At 45.5% G+C, this 21,053-nt stretch overlaps 1 long non-coding RNA gene across 1 annotated transcript; it reads left to right on the top strand.

Annotated features, from left to right (window-relative positions):
* Window positions 1-7,496: 7,496 nt before the first annotated feature.
* On the top strand, window positions 7,497-18,519 carry LOC122944734. Its single transcript, XR_006391048.1, has 3 exons — window positions 7,497-7,519; window positions 8,099-8,259; window positions 18,418-18,519. It is a non-coding gene; the product is annotated as an uncharacterized LOC122944734 (long non-coding RNA).
* Window positions 18,520-21,053: the final 2,534 nt, after the last annotated feature.

Here is a 21,053-nt window from a genome sequence, read left to right as displayed (position 1 = left end):
TTGAGGGCTGCCCCAGTGTCTTCCCCAATGCCTTCCAGTGTTTGAGGGCATCCCTAAAGTCTAATATTTTATCATGCCCCCACAATGTCTCCCCATGTTTGAGGGCTGCCCCAATGCCATCCCATCTGTGAGGGTAGCTCCAATGTCTTCCCATGTTTGAGGGCATCCTCAAAGTCTAATATTTTATAATGCCCCCACAATGTATCCCCATGTTTGAGGGCTGCCCCAATGTCTTCCCCAAAGTCTTTACATCTTTGAGGGCAGCCCCAATGTCTATGAATGTTTGCTGTTGAGAGAAAAAAGCTTAAAGGGATATTCCCATCTTGACAAATCATGACATATTCAAAGGATTGAAATGATCAATGTGGTATTACATGTCATCCCATCACTTGGAGAGGGAGATGGTCTTCGCAACATCTCCATGTTCTGTCCAATAGGGTGGGCGCTAATGTTTTATAAGGCCCATATGCCCTGATGATTTCATGAGGTTTCTTAGATAACAACCAGAGGCATCAATTTGGCCCCATGTAAAATATATAACATGGCCCCCAACCTGCCATATGCCATTTATAATACTAATATCTTCTTATGTGCATTTGGATTCCATCAGGCACCAGGACCTACACCTCCCATATCTAACCCTATAGAAGCTATAGCTATCAAACTATAGTTCACAAAAATGGGGAAGGGACATAGAATAATATGTATCGATGCATTACTTGTACCTAGCAGTATATGTCATTCATGTTGTGTCCAAAAAGCAATAAAAAAGGACAAATAAAGCCAATATGATCCCAGAAAGCCTCAATCATTATCTTGGTACATTCAGTTTTCATGTCGTTAATTTCATTTGTTCATGCTTCAATACCCCGTAACACAAGAGCGTCTCTGTTTTCCATGATTACAGCTCAGCAATAGAGAAAAAGGAAAATCAGAACCACACGTAACAACAACTAATGAACGCAAAAGTGCATACTGGAACGGTGTGGTAATGTCACAGCTACTATTACACCGCTGCTTCCACTCTGCAGTAAGAAAACCACCTCTTAGTAATTACAGTTGTGTGGTTTAGGCCGCGTTCACATCACGTTTGAGCCCTACGTTTATGCTCGCAGTGTAGACCCCAGATGTATTCATTGTGCTCCCTTTTTTTTTGTTGTAAAACCTAGAAATGCCTAGACAGTGGCCTATATTGGAGCCTTACGGTACAGGTATATGTTAGGAAAGCTCTCCAATGTATATCTTTCATGGAAAGCTCAAATGTGATGTGAAAAGAGTCTTACATGTGTAGTTGCAACTCAGGTCAAAGGGCATCTGTCAGCAGTTTTGTTCCAATGACACTGGCTGACCTGTTACATGTGCGCTTGGCAGCTGAAGGCATCTGTGTTGGTCCCATGTTCATATGTGTCTGCATTGCTGAGAAAAATTATGTTTTAATATATGCAAATAAGCCTCTAGGAGCAACGGGGGCGTTGCCGTTACACCTAGAGGCTCTGCACTCTCTGCACTTTGATTGACAGGACCAGGCGTGATTACTTTTTCACTGTCTCCCCCTATCAAAGTGGAGAGGGCGCGGCAGTTGCAGGGAGCTGAGCTTCTAGGAGTAAAGGCAACGCCCCTGTTGCTCCTAGAGGCTCATTTGCATATATTAAAACTTCCTTTTGTCTCAGTAATGCGGGCGCATCTAAATAATTAAATACTACTTATGTAGACCTCTGCGTCTCCATGGTAACAGACTACAAACAAACTTTGTATAGTCTGACCCTGAAGTTTTTCTTCCTCCCTTCCCCAACATTGGACATCAGGCAATTTCAGTTCAGAGTCCTACTGATTCTCTAATTTTTTCCATGGGGAGAGATCAAAAATCCTCTGCCAGGCACTTTTGGCAATAGCTTATTTCTCTAGAAAGCAAATAGATCAGGATGTTGAAATTCAGCACTCCTAATCCTTCTCTCCCCCGACATCATCTGTCAGGGGAGAGTTTGGAGATCCCCATACATGTTTGACGGTTGTCCAGACCTGCCCAAAATGTGTGGACGACAATAGTATGTATATGGGGGCTTTATTATCATCCCAGACAGGATTACTCCGTATAGATAACACACGATCGCAGTATTGACAATAGGTGATGATTACAGCTCGCTCCCCCTCCCTGTACAATGACCTCTACACAGGTCACAGAGCATGCCTACAAAACTCTCCCAAAGAAGACAATGAGGCTCTTCCAAAACATTGTGTCTATGGCCCATCGCCTACAAGCGTTCAGACTAACACAAGGCAGATGAGGCAGAAATCATCTGCTTCTCATTTGCCCTTTGAAGGATTTTACAGCCTCATCCATATGACAGCAATACCATATAAAATGATTTAGGGGAAGAAGAATCTGCAGGGAGGTAGCACAATGATGCACTTTGTGGTCTAGGAGAAGAACAGGTGTTCAGCTGCCATTACTAGTTTGTATTGAGGGTTGTGCTCAGCATGGAAATTCCTTTAAAGGGATCGTGTCACATAAAATATTCCACATTTTTCAAACCAGCGCCTGGATCTGAATACTTTTGTAATTGCATGTTATTAAAAATGTAGTTTAGCCACTGAGTTATTCAATAAAATGTATCTGTATGGCGCCACCTGCTGTTTGTCTAGTTGCTTATTTTTTGTCCTTCTCACTGAGCTGGCCAGTGGTCACACGTACTCAGTTTATATCAACGGCCACCAGCCGTATGTTCTGTTAGAAGCTGTGACAGTTACAGGGAGAGAGCTGCGGCCGAAAGGACACATCCCCTGATCTGACAGGCTGAAGAGAATCTAGCAGAGCAAATGGAGCAATGAATGGGGAGATCTCTGGATCCATGTGAGGTACAGGGCTGGTTCTAGCTTTGTTAGAAAGAGATAGTCCTGTGCTATATGATGTCTGATTTCAATTTTTTACATCAATTATGGCATAACCTCATTCAGGAATGTAATAATATTCAAGGGCCTAACTACAGGGGATGCAGATAGCAGTTGCACCTGGTTCCTGGAGGCTGAGGGGGCTCGAAGGCCTCTTCAAGTGGAAGGGCCCCGTTACCGATTTTGCTTTGAGGTCCTGGGGCATCAATTTACATCTCTGATAATATCATAGCAAATGTAAGAAATGAGCATGGTCTGAGTACTCAAGCCTCCGTGTCCCTTCTGTGCACTCAGTTGTGAATATGCAGTCGATTCTTGAGATGGGAATAACCCCTTAAGCGTTAGTTGCGTCTTGAGCTCGAGGCCTGGTAAACTGAGCCAAGGGATTTTGAATGGGACTCAGCTTGCAGTACATTTCTTAGCCACTACACAGTGTGCGGAGCTGTGCTATTTCTGGCTCCCAATAGCTCTTTCTCGCTGATGGGTGGGTCGGTCGGTTGTCGGACCCCCAGCAATCTGACCTAGGAAGGGAAAATCCCTTTAAAAGACAGAGCATGTCTGCTCAACCCCACAGCGAGATAGATTAGGCGGCATGGACCTGTAATAGACTATACTGCAAACACACATACAAGGAGATTTATCAAGACTGGTAAGAAGGGAATCTGGCTTAGCTGCCTATAGCAACTAATCCGATTCCACCTTTCCACCAAAGGAGCTCTGAAAAATAAAATATTAAATCTGATTGGTTGCTATGGGCAGCTAAGCCAGATTCCCTTCTCAGCAGTCTTGATAAATCTCCCCCATAAAGTGCAATATCATAGTAAGATTTAGGTACAATGGAGGTACTCTCGAAAGGGATTGTTAGATTGAAGTCAATCTGATGATCAGCTGATCTTTCCCGTATCCAGCTTCTTAGGCCCCATGCAGACGAGCGTTTGTCACACTGCGAGTCCACAGCGCAGCTCCCGGCCTGACCTCCCAGCACTGATGGGGTCTCATAGCAATATATTGATTTATGATACTATGTAACCCTTAGAGTTCTGGAATGTATTGGATAGCACTGGCAGCATTATGTCAGTGTTATCCAATACATTCCAGAACTGTAAGGGTGACATAGTATCTTAAATCAAAAAAATGCTATGTGACCCCGTCAGTGCTGGGAGGTCAGGCCGGGAGCTGCGCTGTAGGCTCGCAGCGTGACAAACGCTTGTCTGCAAGGGGCCTTAAAGGAATTGTCTCATCTGAATAACCCCGTCCCATATTACCTATTAGGGCATATGGACATCATAGAGGGGTTCCCCTCCCACTTTATTAACTGTAGTGAAGAGCTTCTAAGGCTTTCCCATTCCGCTCATCCCGCCTTATGTTACATGTTCAGGACATGTTAAATTTTTTTAAATGCGCCGTGCGCTTCATGCCGCCGCTGCACTACAGTAATACACTCGTATACTGTATTACTGTAGTGCAGCGGCGGCATGAAGCGCACGTTATCATAGCAACCAATGACGCCGTGCGCTCCTGCTCTCAACAGGAATCCAGGCCGTGTTACCACGGACCGCTCTCGGCCACGGAACACGGCCGTGTGCATGAGGCCTAATACTACATATTTCTGCTGCCACGGAGGAAGCAATTAGCCAACAGCAGCTACCCCGGTATCCAAACCTCTCAAATTAAAGGGGTTGTTTGTGATAAGACCACCCTTTGACATTTCTGATATCCATGTTGCCACCATATAAAGTAAATATTCGGTGAATTACATTTCTTTAAAGAGAAACGATTACCATCTGAGTTGCCGTCTGAAAATCAATGCATCCTTATAGAGCTCCATCTAAACATCAATATCAATGCCTCCCTGTAATGGCGGAGACCACTAATGAAACAGGAAGACTGTCAGATATTGTGTCTTCACCCACCATTGATTCATATTGTCCCTCTCGTCAGTTGTCATTATATGAAGTGCAGTCATTACATAAATAATACATTTGTTAGAGATGAAATTATACATACTCATACTCGCCCATGGCGATCTGGGTGACCTCTTGTTTAAAGGGGTTTTCTGGTTTGCATCAACATCCTTTAAAATAATCCTTTATGAAGGTCTGTAGTTTTGTAATGTATTTATTTTACCTTTATTGCTCCTATCTCCCGTTCTGGGCTGTGGTCACATGACCCTGTCCATGCAGCTCTATCTTATTTCCTGTGATGTTATGTCATAGGGGAGTGTCTATGTAACTAGCTGGGTGGGAGGAGCTATAAACTAGCTGGACGTTGTTAGGGGCGGTGCTGGAGCTGTTGCAGAGGAAGGAGAAGTGCATCATGGGTTTGGTTGGATACAGGAACAGGAAGTGCTACACACGGGATGGAAACAAGTCAGAGGGGTTGGTTTACATAGTGAAAAAGAGGCAGGAGAGTCCAGATTGAAAAAGAAAAAGCTTAGGGAAGATGTACATGAGGTAAGTGACTACATGAGCATATATGTTAAACACCATAGTAATCCTGGAAACCCCACTTTAAGTAGTTGTCCAGAAACAGTGCGATGGGATCTGCAATACCAACTACAACCCATGGGTGGGCTGTTCTGTGCGGCGGTATTTGTCTGGATTATTTTCTGCATATATGTCGGGTTGCGGAGAGATCTGTGGCGGTTCTCATTATAGTTAATGGGGCCAGACGGCATTCATGTAGCTTCCGGCAATACCGGATCCAGAGAGACCCGGCAGGCTGTTCCCTGCTGGATCTCCTGGACGCTAGTGTGAAGCTAGCCTAAGGCTAGGCCATTAGCATTACAGTCTCAGAAAATCTCTTTAATCTGAGGGTGGCGTTCCCAGGGACCTCATTATGAATCTGATGCCCAAGAGCTCAGATACTAGGTCTAGATCTGGCCTTCACAGTGCTGATAGTGGACTTATAAAGAGTGCTAGTGCCAGGCCGTGCTCAACAGAGAAACAGTTGGAGCGTTAAAGGGGTTGTCCGGATTCAGAACTGTACCCGGACATACCCAGAATTTCACCCAGGCAGCCCCCCTGACAAGAGCATCGGAGGAGTTCATACTCTGATGCTCTCCTTTGCCCTGCGCAGGGAAAAGGCATTTTGTGGCGTTCTGGTGACAAACCGGGCTCTCCTTCGGGCTGCCAGGCGGAGGCTTCCGCCCAGCAGTGAGCCTGGTGGGAGGGTTTTAGCGCTGCCCTAGCCTGTAAAACGGCTAGGGCAGCGCTAAAGCCCGCCCATCAGAGACAGTGACATCACCGAAAACACTGAAAACTCCACCCGGCATTGTGTTATAGTAAATAAAAGAGCCCTTGCCCTGAGCGATCCTCGGCAGGGCAAGGGAGAGCATCGGAGCATGAATTGCTCCTATGCTCATGTCAGGGGGGGCTGCCTGGGTGAGGTTATGGGTATGTCCGGGTTCAGCTATGAACCCAGACAACCCCTTTAAAGGGATTTTCTAAGCTTAAAAAAATTGGCACATAACAGGTAAAACCTTACCTTATAAATGTCCTGCCGCTCCAGTGCTGCAGCTCCGGTCCCAGTTGCTTTATTCCCCTCTGATCCTGATGACGTCATGTCTATTGATCATGTGACTGCTGCAGTCAATCAATGGCCTCTGTGTTCACATGTGCATGAATGGCATGTGACCCCTGAGGGCAGTAATTGGCAGATGCAGGGGCGGACTGACAACTCATGGTGCCCCCGGGCAATAGGAGACTAGAGGAGGGGGGTGACAGGAGGAGGGGGGAGCAGGGTTACTAGTGGGGTGACAGGAGGAGGGGGGAGCAGGGTTACTAGTGGGGTGACAGGAGGAGGGGGGAGCAGGGTTACTAGTGGGGTGACAGGAGGAGGGGGGAGCAGAGTCACCAGTAGGGTGACAGGAGGAGTGGGGAGCAGGGTTACTAGTGGGGTGACAGGAGGAGGGGGAGCAGGGTTACTAGTGGGGTGACAGGAGGAGGGGGGAGCAGAGTCACCAGTGGGGTGACAGGAGGAGTGGGGAGCAGGGTTACTAGTGGGGTGACAGGAGGAGGGGGGAGCAGGGTTACCAGTGGGGTGACAGGAGGAGGGGGGAGCAGGGTTACCAGTGGAGTGACAGGAGGAGGGGGGAGCAGGATTACCAGTGGGGTGACAGGAGGAGGGGGGAGCAGGGTTACTAGTGGGGTGACAGGAGGAGGGGGGAGCAGGGTTACTAGTGGGGTGACAGGAGGAGGGGGGAGCAGAGTCACCAGTGGGGTGACAGGAGGAGTGGGGAGCAGGGTCGCTACTCTCCCATCTCTTCATCAAAGAGGCTGAAAAGACACTTTTTATGGCGCATCACTGCAGTATTCGTTAAACACACCCAAATGTAGCAGAGCTCTGTTTGTAATTTGAGCATTAGGATATACAAGGTAGTAAGCGGGTTCCCTGCACAATCCAATCCTATGGCCTGATGACAGTGACAGTGTGTCCCCACAGTAAATAACCCTTTCAGTGCTGGCAGCCCAGCAACAATGCCTTCATGTCAATGCAGAGAACAGAACAGTGATTCATCATCATCCAGAATGCTGCTGCCTGGCTTCCATAAAGGCAGCCTGTCCTCAGCACTTTCCTCTTTATCTGCAATCAATAGACATGGAGGGTAAACAGTGAGCTGCAGAGAGAGGTAAGTGGCCTAATCACATCCACAAACCTTACTAGCCTGGGGGGTAATAATGACACAGATAGGGACTCAGCATGAGAGACATCATACAGCAGGGATCCCATATGGATGGTGGAGACACAGGGGCTGAGAACTCTGCACAGACATAAAGGGCATTGTGTGGGAGGGAAGCCATCCAGAAGACAATCCAGGGGCAAGTCAGGATACATGTAGGAGGACATCTGTGTACTCATTGACTCCTGCAGCAGCACCAGTAGTGGGACCCTTCTGAGGTCCGCAGCAGCACCAGCAGTAGTATCATCAGAGGAAACCCTCCTGAGATCACCTTCAATCCTCCCAGACTCCTGCAGCAGCACCAGCAGAAGGCCCCTAGGCCTAGCACCAGCAGAAGGCCTAGCGCAGCGCAGGCACAGTAAAGCACGTATGAGGAAGCGGGCCCACCATGGTGGAAGGTGGATCCAGGCAGCACAACGAGTGGGGGAACGGAGGCACTGGGCAGCGCCATGCCAACAGCCATAGCAAGTGAAGTGCTGGAGCTGAATACGCCAGTTTGCACTAATCATTAACTGTCTGTAATCCCAGGGGCCCACCGAGGAATTCCCCGGCTCACTGGCGGGCCCCCTAGTGGAGTGCCCGAATGGTCAGTCCGCCCCTGGGCAGATGCAATGTCACCGCCACAGGACACACAGCCGGGAGAGACTGGCACCAGAGTGGTCGCGCTGGAGTTTTGTGATATTTGAAAGGTAAGGTTTTTTTTCTTTCTTTATGTTGTGCCAATAAAAAAAAAACATCTTGGAAAACCCGTTTAAGGATTTTTTTTTTTTAGCATAGGCCAATTAATTGTGCAAATAATCGGGACGTTTGTATTGACCTGTGTAAAAAGACGTCAGAAATCAGTTGATACATGAATGGCTGATCACATCTTTTATGTGGGCCTAAAAATCTGAATTGTCGGCAGCAAATCTTCCCGTGTAAACAGTTTGGGACAAACCCTTTAAAAAGCACTTTAAACGAGCTCCGATCCTCTCTGTATCATCGATCGGCGCTCATTATGACTCTGCATCAGCTCATGTAAAAAGACCCTTAGGATTACAATTGACTTTATTAAAATGGAAAACCACCAGAAAGTACAATCAACCTTAAAAACCTTACACGGGCAGATCATTGTTAAGATGATCGCTAACGAGCATTTGTATGAGTGATCATCTGGCAGTGTAATACTTCCGCCGATTACCCAATGAACGAGCGTCGGGTAATCGGGATTCTTGTTAAAAAAAAAGCCCTGGTTTGCTGGCGGCATATCGCGTCGTGTAATAGGTGCTCTGCTGCCAGCAAACAATGAGACAGTACAGGAACGAGCCATGCATTAGTGATCGCTCGTCTAAGGAGGAGATCGCTGCATGTACTAGAAGTGGTCTCCTCCTCTAGAGAGCAGGTGATTGATGGGAGGGAAGACTTCCCTCCGAAAAATTGTCTGCTGTATCTGCCCGTGTAATAGGGCCCTTAGTTGGACGCAGCATCTTTGTACTATATTGTACATGCACATATAAATGCCTTAAAGGGTTCACTCCATTAGGACACCTCATCTCCATATGCCTTACAAACTCCATGCAGATATTGGTATGGTCAGATTCACACCTCAAACTCTAGGTCTCTATACTAGGCCCCATTCCAAATTTTGCCCTTGATCCTAGCCCCCAATAATAAAATATAAGCTGTGTATTAAAGATGCCAAAAGAGATGGAAAGATCAGCAGACTTATGCAGGAAGGATGTGTTAAAAGGGAATCCGTCACCTGAAAATGGCCTATTGCTTAAATGTCGTTGGCCCACCTGGAACATCTAGGATATGCTATCAATGTCAGATAGGTGCAGGTTCCCCCCTCTGAGACCCCCTCCTATCTCCAGAATGGAGCCGCCCTCCATTTACCACTCATGGAGTTCTGCTATTTCCAGCAATACCATAGTGGTGAATGGAGTGGTGGCAGCGATTGCGTGTGCTCCATTCACCGCTCTGGAACTTCCAAAAACAAACGAGCGCACTCAATTGGCTGTTTTTGGAACTCCCATAGCGATGAATGGAGAGCATGCATGGTGTTCTCTGCCCATGCATGGTGTTCTCTCCTTCACTTTGGGGGCCCCATTCTGGATATAGGAATGGGGCCCAGATGTGAGACCTGCACCTACCTAACATTGATGGCATATTCTAGTGATAGGTTTCCCTGTTTAAAATAAAAATACATAACGATTGTTGGCGTGTTTTCAATTTTCCATCTAGCGCTCTCGCTCTTTCAATATGTTTTGTAGAGATCCCTTTTTTTCATCTTGTGCTTTGTACACTGAGGGCAGTTTCAGCAGTCCTCTTATTATTATCACAGGCGGGATTACAATGAAAGGTGGAACCTCTCTAAAGATAACGCAGGATCCAACATTATCAATTGGTGATGTCACAGCTTACCTTCTCCCCATCCCAGCACAATGACCTCTGCACAGGTCACAGGGCATGCCCACACTCTCTATATAATATCAACGAGTGCCTTTATACTTAAAAGAAGGGGATTCTGGTAGTATTCCGGCCTCTCACTGTAAGACATTTCTTGTTCTTGTTTTTAAGAGAACAAAAGGACGAGGAAAGTTTGCCTCCGAAGATGGAATGTAAATATCAGTTGATGAATTGGTTACCAACATTTTGGCAAATCTCTTGATTGTCTCATTGGTAGCAGTGATTACATTTGAAAATATTCCTGCAAATGAAAATGAGGACAGAAAAAAAAAATCACAATGTTTTATCCAAAATCCTCCTGAATACTTTTGGGAACAATTACTGAGGCGGCAGCGAGAGCACCAGGTGGTTCGGTTAAATCCCCGCTAAGTTAAGGGGATCCAACTGGATATTTACACTGGAAGTAAATCCGAGGAGTTGTGTTGCCAATGAGCCTATTTTTTTGGAGTGAAAGTAGCAATTACCACCTTAAAAGCCTCCTTTGAAGTGCCTACAAGACAACGACAACAGGCTTAGATGTGAAATTCAACCAGAAATGTACATTGTGTAGGGGAGGGGTGGAGGGGAGGTGTTTTTTTCTTTTTTCTTTTTTTTTAGATGTTTTAGGGTAAAACACTTTAAGTGAAAACATTGATGTCAGTTTTAGCTCCACTTACGAGCAAACATCTGGCCTGGTTCTATAGATGAGGTTTTCATGGACTGAAACCAATTACGTCTTTCAGGAATTGCTCAATTAATCTCTTCCAGAGTGAGGGAAAGAAGCCCAGACATTAGCGATTATAAATCTGGCAGATGATGCGCTGGCATGCTGGGGTCCTGATGGATTTGAAGAGCTGTACAGCCATGGGGTGCCTCCCCAAGTCTACGGGAGTTGGAGAACATTAGAGAAATGGTATATTTAATCAGCAGTTTAAGGGTAAAGAGCAGGTGAATATTCAGTGTCGTACACATTAAGGAGCAATTCCGAAGGATCGATGGTGATATCGATAGTAAACTTTCCTAAGCTAAATATCAAAGAAATGGCTGTTTTCATTCAGGACATCACTCCCATCATGAGGGGGATAGAGCGGAGTTCACATTTGCTTTTATTCTCTCCAATGCTCATTTTCGGCCCAATGTGACGATGGAGGGAAGTGCGCTGACAACTGATTTCAGCACGCTTTTGGATTTGAAGGAATTGGTTGTCATTTAAAGAGTTTATCAAACTAGGTTGGCTACAATTACTGCACCCAAATCACTGTATTCTAAATGCTGTAATTAGGACTAATTCACACTGATGTTTTTCTTATCTTCATTTGGTTTCCTAGTCCAATGTAATACTGTCTGTACACACACCCTATAACAGTGACGGCTAACCTTGGCACTCCAGCTGTGGTAAAACTACAACTCCCAAGATGCCCCCCTTGCTTGGCTGCTCTCAGAACTGTATAGAAATAAATGGAGCATGCTGGGAGTCGTAGTTTCACCACAGCTGGAGTGCCAAAGTTAGCCATCACTGCCCTATATTAATAAGCGGTACTATCCGTGTGAATGTTTTTATTCCTGGATAAACGAATAGCCGGATGCCATAACAATAACAATGCGGCACGCATAATCGGATGGTTATTCCTGGCTGAGAATTCCCTTTACAAGTCGGTGCCAGAGTCCCCAATTAATGGCATCCTTATAAGGTGACGTAAAACTACGTGTCAGACTCCTATTTGGTGGGTTCAGATAATAGTGGATTTTGGATCATATTTAAGAATATTTGCAGACATAATAAATGGCCGTGGAATGTGGAACGAATACAGAGAAATGGAAGTAGATGGGTATACTTAGGATGGTTTCAGACCCAAAACTTTTAGGATAAACTTAGCATTTTCTGATGCATTTTTTTCTTTTTACTGAAAAGTTAAACCAGTAGTAAAATACACTACAATGCATTTCTGTTTGTGTCATTCTTCTTCACTTCTGTAGATCCATGGAATGTTTTCAAAACACATTATGCTCTGGGTATAGGGTATCACGATCGGCGTAACTGTCACATACGTGACACGGAGGGAGGAACAGAGGGAGGCCCTGCCCTAGTGAGAGGGAAGGTGGTGACCCCTGACTCACCTTGCATCTGGCACCTGGCTGCCCTGTCGTCCCTAGACGGGTTCCTCACCCGTACGCCGATCACGTGCCTAAAACCCTGGCTTTCCCTAGGATGAGCCCTAGATAGTGAACAGGGCGGTGGGAACACTAGTCCGCACCACTAGCTCTAGAGGAAAACACCAAGGGGAGGACAGACAATACAAACTAAACATATAATCCCAGGTGGGCAACAACAGGAGACAACAAAAGCCCAACAGGGATCCGGAGGGTAGCACTCTGGAACAACAACCAGATTCTCAGCTCCAGTGGGTCAGTATAGATGTCCAGGCAGGAAGCTCTATAACTGGCAACAAGAGAAGTGTGAGAGGAGAATATAAGGAGTTTGGGAGTGGCAGACAAGAAACAGCTGAGGAGGAGAAGCTACGGATCCCTGAGTGAGACAAAAGGGATAGCAAGGCAAACACAGAAAACAAACACTAAGAAACACCGTGTTTAGACATAGAGCGCGCAGCCACCCGCTGCGACTTCCTGACCCCGGGTATAACGGAGTCAGACGTGGCTCTTGACACCCTCGTGACAGTACCCCCCCTTTCACGAGGGGCCTCCGGACACTCAGGACCAGGTCTCTCCGGATGAGAGACATGGAAAGCCTGAATCAACCTGTTGGCGTTTACCTCTGACGCTGGAACCCACATTCTTTCCTCGGGACCGTAACCCCTCCAATGCACCAGATACTGAAGAGAGCGGCGGACCCGACGAGAATCAACAATTCTGGATATTTGAAACTCCAGATTACCATCCACAACAACAGGAGGAGGTGGCAGCGGTGATGGTTCTAGAGGTGGAACATACTTCTTGAGCAACGACTTATGGAAGACGTTATGGATCTTAAAAGTCTGAGGTAGCTCCAGGCGAAAAGCCACAGGGTTAATGACGGCTACAATTTTATAAGGACCAATGAACCTAGGACCCAGTTTCCAAGAGGGAACCTTCAACTTAATATTCCTAGTAGACAACCACACATAGTCATTCACTCCTAGGTCCGGACCTGGCGACCGTTTCTTATCGGCCATGCATTTGTATTTACCACTCATATTTTTCAAGTTAGCTTGCACCTTCTGCCATACCGATGAAAGAGATGAAGAAAACCGTTCCTCTTCGGGAACCCCAGAAGACCCCCCCTCTTTGAAAGTACAAAATTGGGGATGAAAACCGTATGCACCAAGAAATGGTGACTTGCCAGTGGATTCCTGACGGCGATTATTTATGGCAAACTCGGCTAACGGTAAATATGATGACCACACCTCTTGGTTTTCAGACGCAAAACACCTTAAATATGTTTCTAGGTTTTGGTTGGTACGCTCAGTCTGTCCATTCGACTGAGGATGGAAAGCTGAGGAAAAGGATAAGTGTACCCCTAAACGGGTACAAAAAGCTTTCCAAAACTTAGAAATAAACTGGGTTCCCCGATCCGAAACCACATCGGAAGGGACCCCGTGAAGCTTCACGATTTCACTGATAAACACCTGAGCAAGAGTCTTAGCATTAGGAAGTGCGGGTAGCGCAATAAAGTGTACCATTTTGCTAAACCTGTCTACTACTACCAAGATAACTGTTTTACCCGCAGACAAAGGTAAGTCAGTGATGAAATCCATTGATAGATGTGTCCATGGTCTATTGGGGATGAAAAGTGGCAATAAAGACCCTGCTGGACGTGTATGAGAGACTTTCGCGCGTGCACAAGTAGAACAAGTAGACACGAAATCTATTACATCCTGACGCAACCTTGGCCACCAAAAACGACGAGACAATAGCTCCAAGGTTGCTTTACTACCTGGGTGCCCAGCAAGTGCCGAATTATGATGTTCCTTCAATAACTCAAGACGCAGGTTTAACGGTACAAACAATTTCTCTGAGGGGCAAGAGGCCGGGGCGTCCCCCTGGGCCTCTAAAACCTTTCCCTCTAGAACAGAGTGTACAGCCGAGACAACCACTCCTCTTTGTAAAATAGGTACCGGATCACTAACATTACCCCCTCCAGGGAAACTACGAGATAATGCGTCTGCCTTGGTATTTTTTGCCCCAGGATGATAGGTGATTACAAAGTTAAATCTGGTAAAGAATAGCGACCACCTAGCTTGTCTAGGGGTGAGACGCTTAGCCGATTCTAGGTACAGAAGGTTTTTGTGATCCGTAATTACCGTGACGGGGTGGATTGCTCCCTCTAAGAAGTGACGCCACTCTTCAAACGCCAGTTTAATCGCCAACAGTTCCCTATTTCCAATATCATAGTTCTTTTCTGCTGCAGATAATTTTTTGGAAAAGAAAGCGCAAGGACGCCATTTGCCAGGAGACGGACCCTGAGACAATACAGCCCCCACTCCCACCTCCGACGCATCAACTTCAACAATAAAAGGCTGGGAGACATCAGGTTGAATTAGAACAGGTGCCGAGGTAAATCTCTCTTTTAGAGAGGAAAATGCAATTTTAGCGGCGTCAGACCATTTAGAAAAATCAGTCCCCTTCCTAGTCATGTCAGTAAGGGGTTTAACGATCACTGAATAATTTTTAATAAACTTTCTGTAGAAATTTGCGAAACCCAAAAACCGTTGTAGAGCTTTAAGGTTCTCAGGAAGATCCCAATCTAAAATTGCCTGGACCTTCCCAGGATCCATACGGAAACCTGAAGCAGATAATAGATATCCCAGGAATTGTATTTCCTGAACGGCGAAGACACATTTTTCAATTTTCGCATATAATTTATTCGTCCGTAGGACCTGCAGTACTTGTCTGACATGTACTTCATGTGTTTTCAGATCAGCCGAATAAATTAAGATATCATCTAGGTATATGACTACAAACCTGCCGATGAGATGACTAAAAATATCATTAACGAAATGTTGGAAGACAGCAGGGGCATTGGTCAGACCGAAAGGCATGACTAAATTTTCGTAATGCCCCTCAGGGGTGTTAAAAGCTGTCTTCCACTCATCCCCTTCCTTGATACGAATCAGATTGTAGGCCCCCCTAAGATCAAGTTTGGAGAACCACCTAGCACCCGCAATCTGATTAAAAAGGTCAGGAATGAGAGGAAGAGGGTATGGGTCTCGGACGGTTATCCGGTTTAGCTCACGGAAATCTAGGCAAGGACGCAGGCCCCCATCTTTCTTTTTAACAAAGAAAAACCCTGCAGCCACGGGTGAAGAAGAGGGTCTGATGTGTCCCTTGGCCAGACTCTCGGAGATATAATCTTTCATGGCTTGTCTCTCTGGACCCGAAAGATTATACAACCTGGACTTGGGTAATTTTGCACCGGGAATCAGGTTAACCGGGCAATCATAAGGACGATGAGGTGGTAGCTTCTGACAACCCTTTTCAGAAAAAACGTCCTCAAAGTCCGAAATAAATGTAGGTAGGGAAGCTATGGAGGCGATTAAGCAATTGTTATTTAAGCAATTCTCTCTGCAATGCTCACTCCACTCCAATATCTCCCTGGCCTGCCAATCCACCACTGGATTGTGCGCTACCAACCAGGGAAGACCCAATACCACAGGAGAGGGAAGGCCCTCCAGAACGTAACATGAAAGACGCTCCTTATGGTGGTCCCCTACCCGAAGATGTAAGTTATGGACAACATGAGTGAGGTTTCTCTGAGACAGAGGAGCAGAGTCAATAGCGAATATGGGAATGGGTCTCTGCAGCGTACAGAGAGACAAACCCATAGTGCGGGCAAAATGGGCATCTATCAAATTTACCCCTGCTCCACTGTCTAGAAAAAAAGAAATAGACTCCGTCTTAACACCAAAAACAATAACCGCTGGCAACACAAATTGAGATGTTCGTATGGAGGAAACGTATACCCCCCGGCTGACATCCTCCGCACAGCCTGGGGTTAGTAGTTTTCCGACGGTCTTTTGTTTTTGGGAAAGGAGGGACAGACATTAATGAAATGACCCTTCCCCCCACAGAAAAAACAAGCCCCCCACCTACGGCGAACCTCAGGAGGACGGACCTGACGAGAAGTTCCTCCTAGCTGCATAGGCTCATCCAAGTCCGTACAGACTAACTGCTGCTTGGGAGAGGTTACCGATTGCTCAGGAATTTTCGATCTCTCCCTAAGACGTCTATCTATCCTGATAGAGAGGGACATAACAGCATCAAGGGAAAGGGGGGTCTCATACAGCGCCAGCGCATCCTTAACCCTTTCAGATAACCCAGAGCAGAACTGACTCCTGAGAGCCGGGTCGTTCCACTGAGTATCCGTAGCCCACCTGCGGAACTCTGAGCAATATTCCTCTGCTGGCCGATCTCCCTGTAGGAGTCTCCGTAACTTCGACTCAGCCAGGGCGACACGGTCAGGGTCATCATATATGAGACCCAAAGCCCCAAAAAATCCCTCCACTGACCGGAGAGCCTGGGAACCAGGGGGTAACGAGAACGCCCAGGATTGCGGGTCCCCCTGAAGCAGGGAAATAACAATCCCCACCCGCTGTTCTTCATTACCTGAGGAGTAAGGGCGCAGCTTAAAATATAATTTGCAGGCCTCACGGAACAACACAAATTTGTCCCTTCCCCCAGAGAATCTGTCAGGAAGAACAACCTTGGGTTCTGTAACAACCTGGTTACCCATAGCAACCGCTGGGCTTACGGTCTGCTGCATTTGCTGCTGCTGTTGGAGGACAGACGCCTTCAATCCTGCCACCTCCAAAGACAGGCCTTGAAGCTGTTTTGCCAAAGCAGCAATAGGATCCATATTGGATTCTAAGTAGAGAGAAAAAAAAAAAAAAAAAAATTAAATAAATTTTTTTTTTTTCTTTTTTTTTTTTTTTCCAAAAAATAAGGGCCAGTTATAATATCACGATCGGCGTAACTGTCACATACGTGACACGGAGGGAGGAACAGAGGGAGGCCCTGCCCTAGTGAGAGGGAAGGTGGTGACCCCTGACTCACCTTGCGTCTGGCACCTGGCTGCCCTGTCGTCCCTAGACGGGTTCCTCACCCGTACGCCGATCACGTGCCTAAAACCCTGGCTTTCCCTAGGATGAGCCCTAGATAGTGAACAGGGCGGTGGGAACACTAGTCCGCACCACTAGCTCTAGAGGAAAACACCAAGGGGAGGACAGACAATACAAACTAAACATATAATCCCAGGTGGGCAACAACAGGAGACAACAAAAGCCCAACAGGGATCCGGAGGGTAGCACTCTGGAACAACAACCAGATTCTCAGCTCCAGTGGGTCAGTATAGATGTCCAGGCAGGAAGCTCTATAACTGGCAACAAGAGAAGTGTGAGAGGAGAATATAAGGAGTTTGGGAGTGGCAGACAAGAAACAGCTGAGGAGGAGAAGCTACGGATCCCTGAGTGAGACAAAAAGGATAGCAAGGCAAACACAGAAAACAAACACTAAGAAACACCGTGATCTTTAGACATAGAGCGCGCAGCCACCCGCTGCGACTTCCTGACCCCGGGTATAACGGAGTCAGACGTGGCTCTTGACACCCTCGTGACATAGGGAGATAGATAAATATATATAAGAAAGATAGATAGATAGATAGATAGATAGATAGATAGATAGATAGATAGGAGATAGATATATAGATAGATAGATAGGAGATAGATAGATAGATAGATAGATAGCTATAGAGGAGATAGATAGATAGATAGATAGATAGATAGATAGATAGGAGATAGATAGATAGATAGATAGATAGATAGCTATAGAGGAGATAGATAGATAGATAGATAGGAGATAGATAGATAGATAGATAGATAGGAGATAGATAGATAGGAGATAGATAGATAGATAGATAGATAGATAGATAGATAGATAGATAGCTATAGAGGAGATAGATAGATAGATAGGAGATAGATAGATAGATAGATAGATAGATAGATAGGAGATAGATAGATAGATAGATAGGAGATAGATAGATAGATAGATAGATAGATAGATAGATAGATAGATATGAGAAAGATAGATGGATAGATAGATAGATATAGAGGAGATAGATAGATAGATAGATAGATAGATAGATAGATATGAGAAAGATAGATGGATAGATAGATAATAGATAAAGGTATTCATTTGTTTTTTGTCATTTTGATATATACGGTACATAGATCATTTGTATTTATTATTTCTTTCATGATTATGACTGTGAACAGTTCCACGTTAATTAGCCGGTGTATTTCAATTTTGTAAAAAAAATATTTAGTATCTTCATGTCCAAATTAAATAAATAGATACGTAATAAATGAACAGGTAGCTCTGTAGCATTGTTACATTTCAGTTTTTATTTCTTCCTGCTTTGTTTGTCTCAGGTTGAGATGACTACAAAATGGAAAAGCCTCTCCTTTTTACACAAAATGCAGAATCTCCACAGCAGCACCAATAACATGGGCTCCTCCATAGCGGTACAAGGTCAAGTGATTTAAATACAATTGTATTTTTTTATTTATTTTTTTCTAGGCAAAGCTTAAAGTGTTTGTCTTGTAAGATGAGTTGTGCTGGTGGAGACTCCACTGAGTGCTCCACACAATCAAATTGTTTGCCAGCAGAGAAATTGAGGTCAGAGTCTTTTTGTTGCTGTAATGTCACCTCACATGGAGGGACAAGTCACTAGTTCTTGCTGTGATCAGGAACAAAAGCTGCAAAGATTTCTAGTAACCGCTATACAGCCGAGAATGCAAACCAATTGACAGCACTTTTTTACCTCTTAAGGTTCATGTTCACAGTTGACGTGATGTGTGCTACATGCAACTGAGGTATAAGAGGCAATAGTAAAAAAAAATATTTTAGTTATTGAACCAATATTCTAAATAATAAAGCCTTCCAGCTGTCTTAAAGGGGTTGCCCGGGATTAGAGCTGACCCGGGACATACCTCCATTTTCACCCAGGCAGCCCCCCTGACTTGAGCATTGGAGCAGTTCATGCTTCGATACTCTCCTTTGCCCTGCGCTAAAGGCATTTTCAGGAGTGACGTACCGGGCTCTCCATGGGGCTGCCAGGAAGCCCGATGACGTCACCGGCACTAATGGGCGGGCTTAAGCGCTGCCCTAGCCAGTAAAACGGCTAGGGCAGTGCTAAAACATGCCCATCTGAGCTGGTGACGTCACCGAACACACTGCCGGGCAGAAGCTTCTGCCCGGCTTTGTGTTATTGTAAACAAAAGGGCCCGTTCCCTACGCGATCTAACGCAGGGCAAAGGAGCGCATCGGAGCATGAGATGCCAACATCAGGGGTGTTGCCTGGGTGAAAATAAGGGTATTTCTGAACCTGGACAACCCCTTTAAGGATCACTAACCAAGCAACATATCTTACTTCCAAAACCATATACAAGAAGGCAGACATTTTGTGGTCTGAAGAGCATTTTTATCTGAAGCGTATTGTCATTAAAGGGAATGTTTCTCTTATAACAAATATTATCCCATGCAGATGCTTTAAGTATTAAAGTTATTTTTACTGATTAAAATAAAACGTCTTTCATTTTTGATAAAAGGTTCTTGCAAATAGTATTTTAATATACATCCGTAAAGTGCAGTATCAATTATAGCAAATTATATTTGCTCTGTAATATTTGAAATTCTATAACTTTCAGATATATATGACAGACATTAAGCAAAGCCTTTTAAAACAGAATATATACTTTATTTATTTTATGCACTTACTGTATATAGTGCTGACCAGTGTCAGACTGAGATACCTAGAGCCCACCAGTAAATTTTACTCTGGGGGCCCACTGTACAGCGCCGTGCAAATAAATATTACCTGCCGACACAGAGGCAGACAGCAACAAGACATTACAAGATTACAAGGTGGGTCCCGGGAAGAGAAGATAGTGGCTGGCCTGCCTCTATTCCTATAGGCCATCTTAACCTTCCCTTGCATCTATAATAATAAACTGGATAGTCTACCCAGTTTTTAATATTTATATAGGTTATTTGAGATGCTCTGCTGGTGGACTGGGGGCCCACCTTTCTCAGGGGCCCACCAGGGGGATTCCGAGCCTGGGGCTGACATATTCCTCAGCGCTTTACAGACATTAGCCTCACTGTGTCCACAATGGGGCTCGCAATCTAAGATCCCTATCAGGACGTCTTTGGAGTGTGGGAGGGAACCGGAGAATCCGGAGGAAACCCACGGGGAGAACATACAAACTCCATGCAGATGTTGTCCTTGGTCGGATCCAAACCTTGGACCCCCCCAGCGCTGCAAGGAATCAGTGCTAATAAGGCACGTGTTTAGACATAACCTTATTCCAGATTTACTCAGACAATAGTGAATGCTGCGTAAACTTGTCATTGTATTAGCAACAGATATACGGTAGGTAGTCACTAGAGATGAGCGAATTTCTTAAAAGTTCGATTTTGCTGATTCGGCGAATTTCCCCCCAAAAATTCACTTTGTGATGAATTATTTCGTCACAAAGCACATTTTTTTGTAAGTAGTGGGTGCAATGACAGGGAGCTGCGATAGCGCTGCCCCCGTCATTCATACATGATCACGGGATCTGAGTGTAAAATGAACAATAAAAAATAATGAAATCAAACCTACCGCCTCCATTTGCTCGCGATGGGCCATCCACCGCCATCTTGCTTGAAGATCTTGGCCGAAATCCTGTGCGGGCCGAGATTACGTCATCACTCCGGCTGGCGTGATATTGTAATCTCGCGCTGCACAGGATTTCGGCCGAGATCTTCAAGCAAGATGGAGGCTGGCGGCCCGTCGCAAGCAAATGGATCAGGTAAGTTTGAATTTTTTTGTTTTTTATACTATTTCAGGTTAAAACGATTCACTGACACGAAGCACGAGGAAATTCGGCTTCTAGGCGAATCAAATTTATCCTGAAATTCTGATCGAATTCCACTTCGTGGGATTCGATTTGCTCATCTCTAGTAGTCACATAGATAATATCAGATTTTTTTATATTGTATTGCACTTGGACCGTAAGCGAAA

The sequence above is a fragment of the Bufo gargarizans genome, chromosome 8 (genome assembly GCF_014858855.1).
Source record: "Bufo gargarizans isolate SCDJY-AF-19 chromosome 8, ASM1485885v1, whole genome shotgun sequence".
Taxonomy (NCBI): Eukaryota; Metazoa; Chordata; class Amphibia; order Anura; family Bufonidae; genus Bufo; species Bufo gargarizans.
This window is presented reverse-complemented; position numbering and strand designations above follow the sequence as displayed.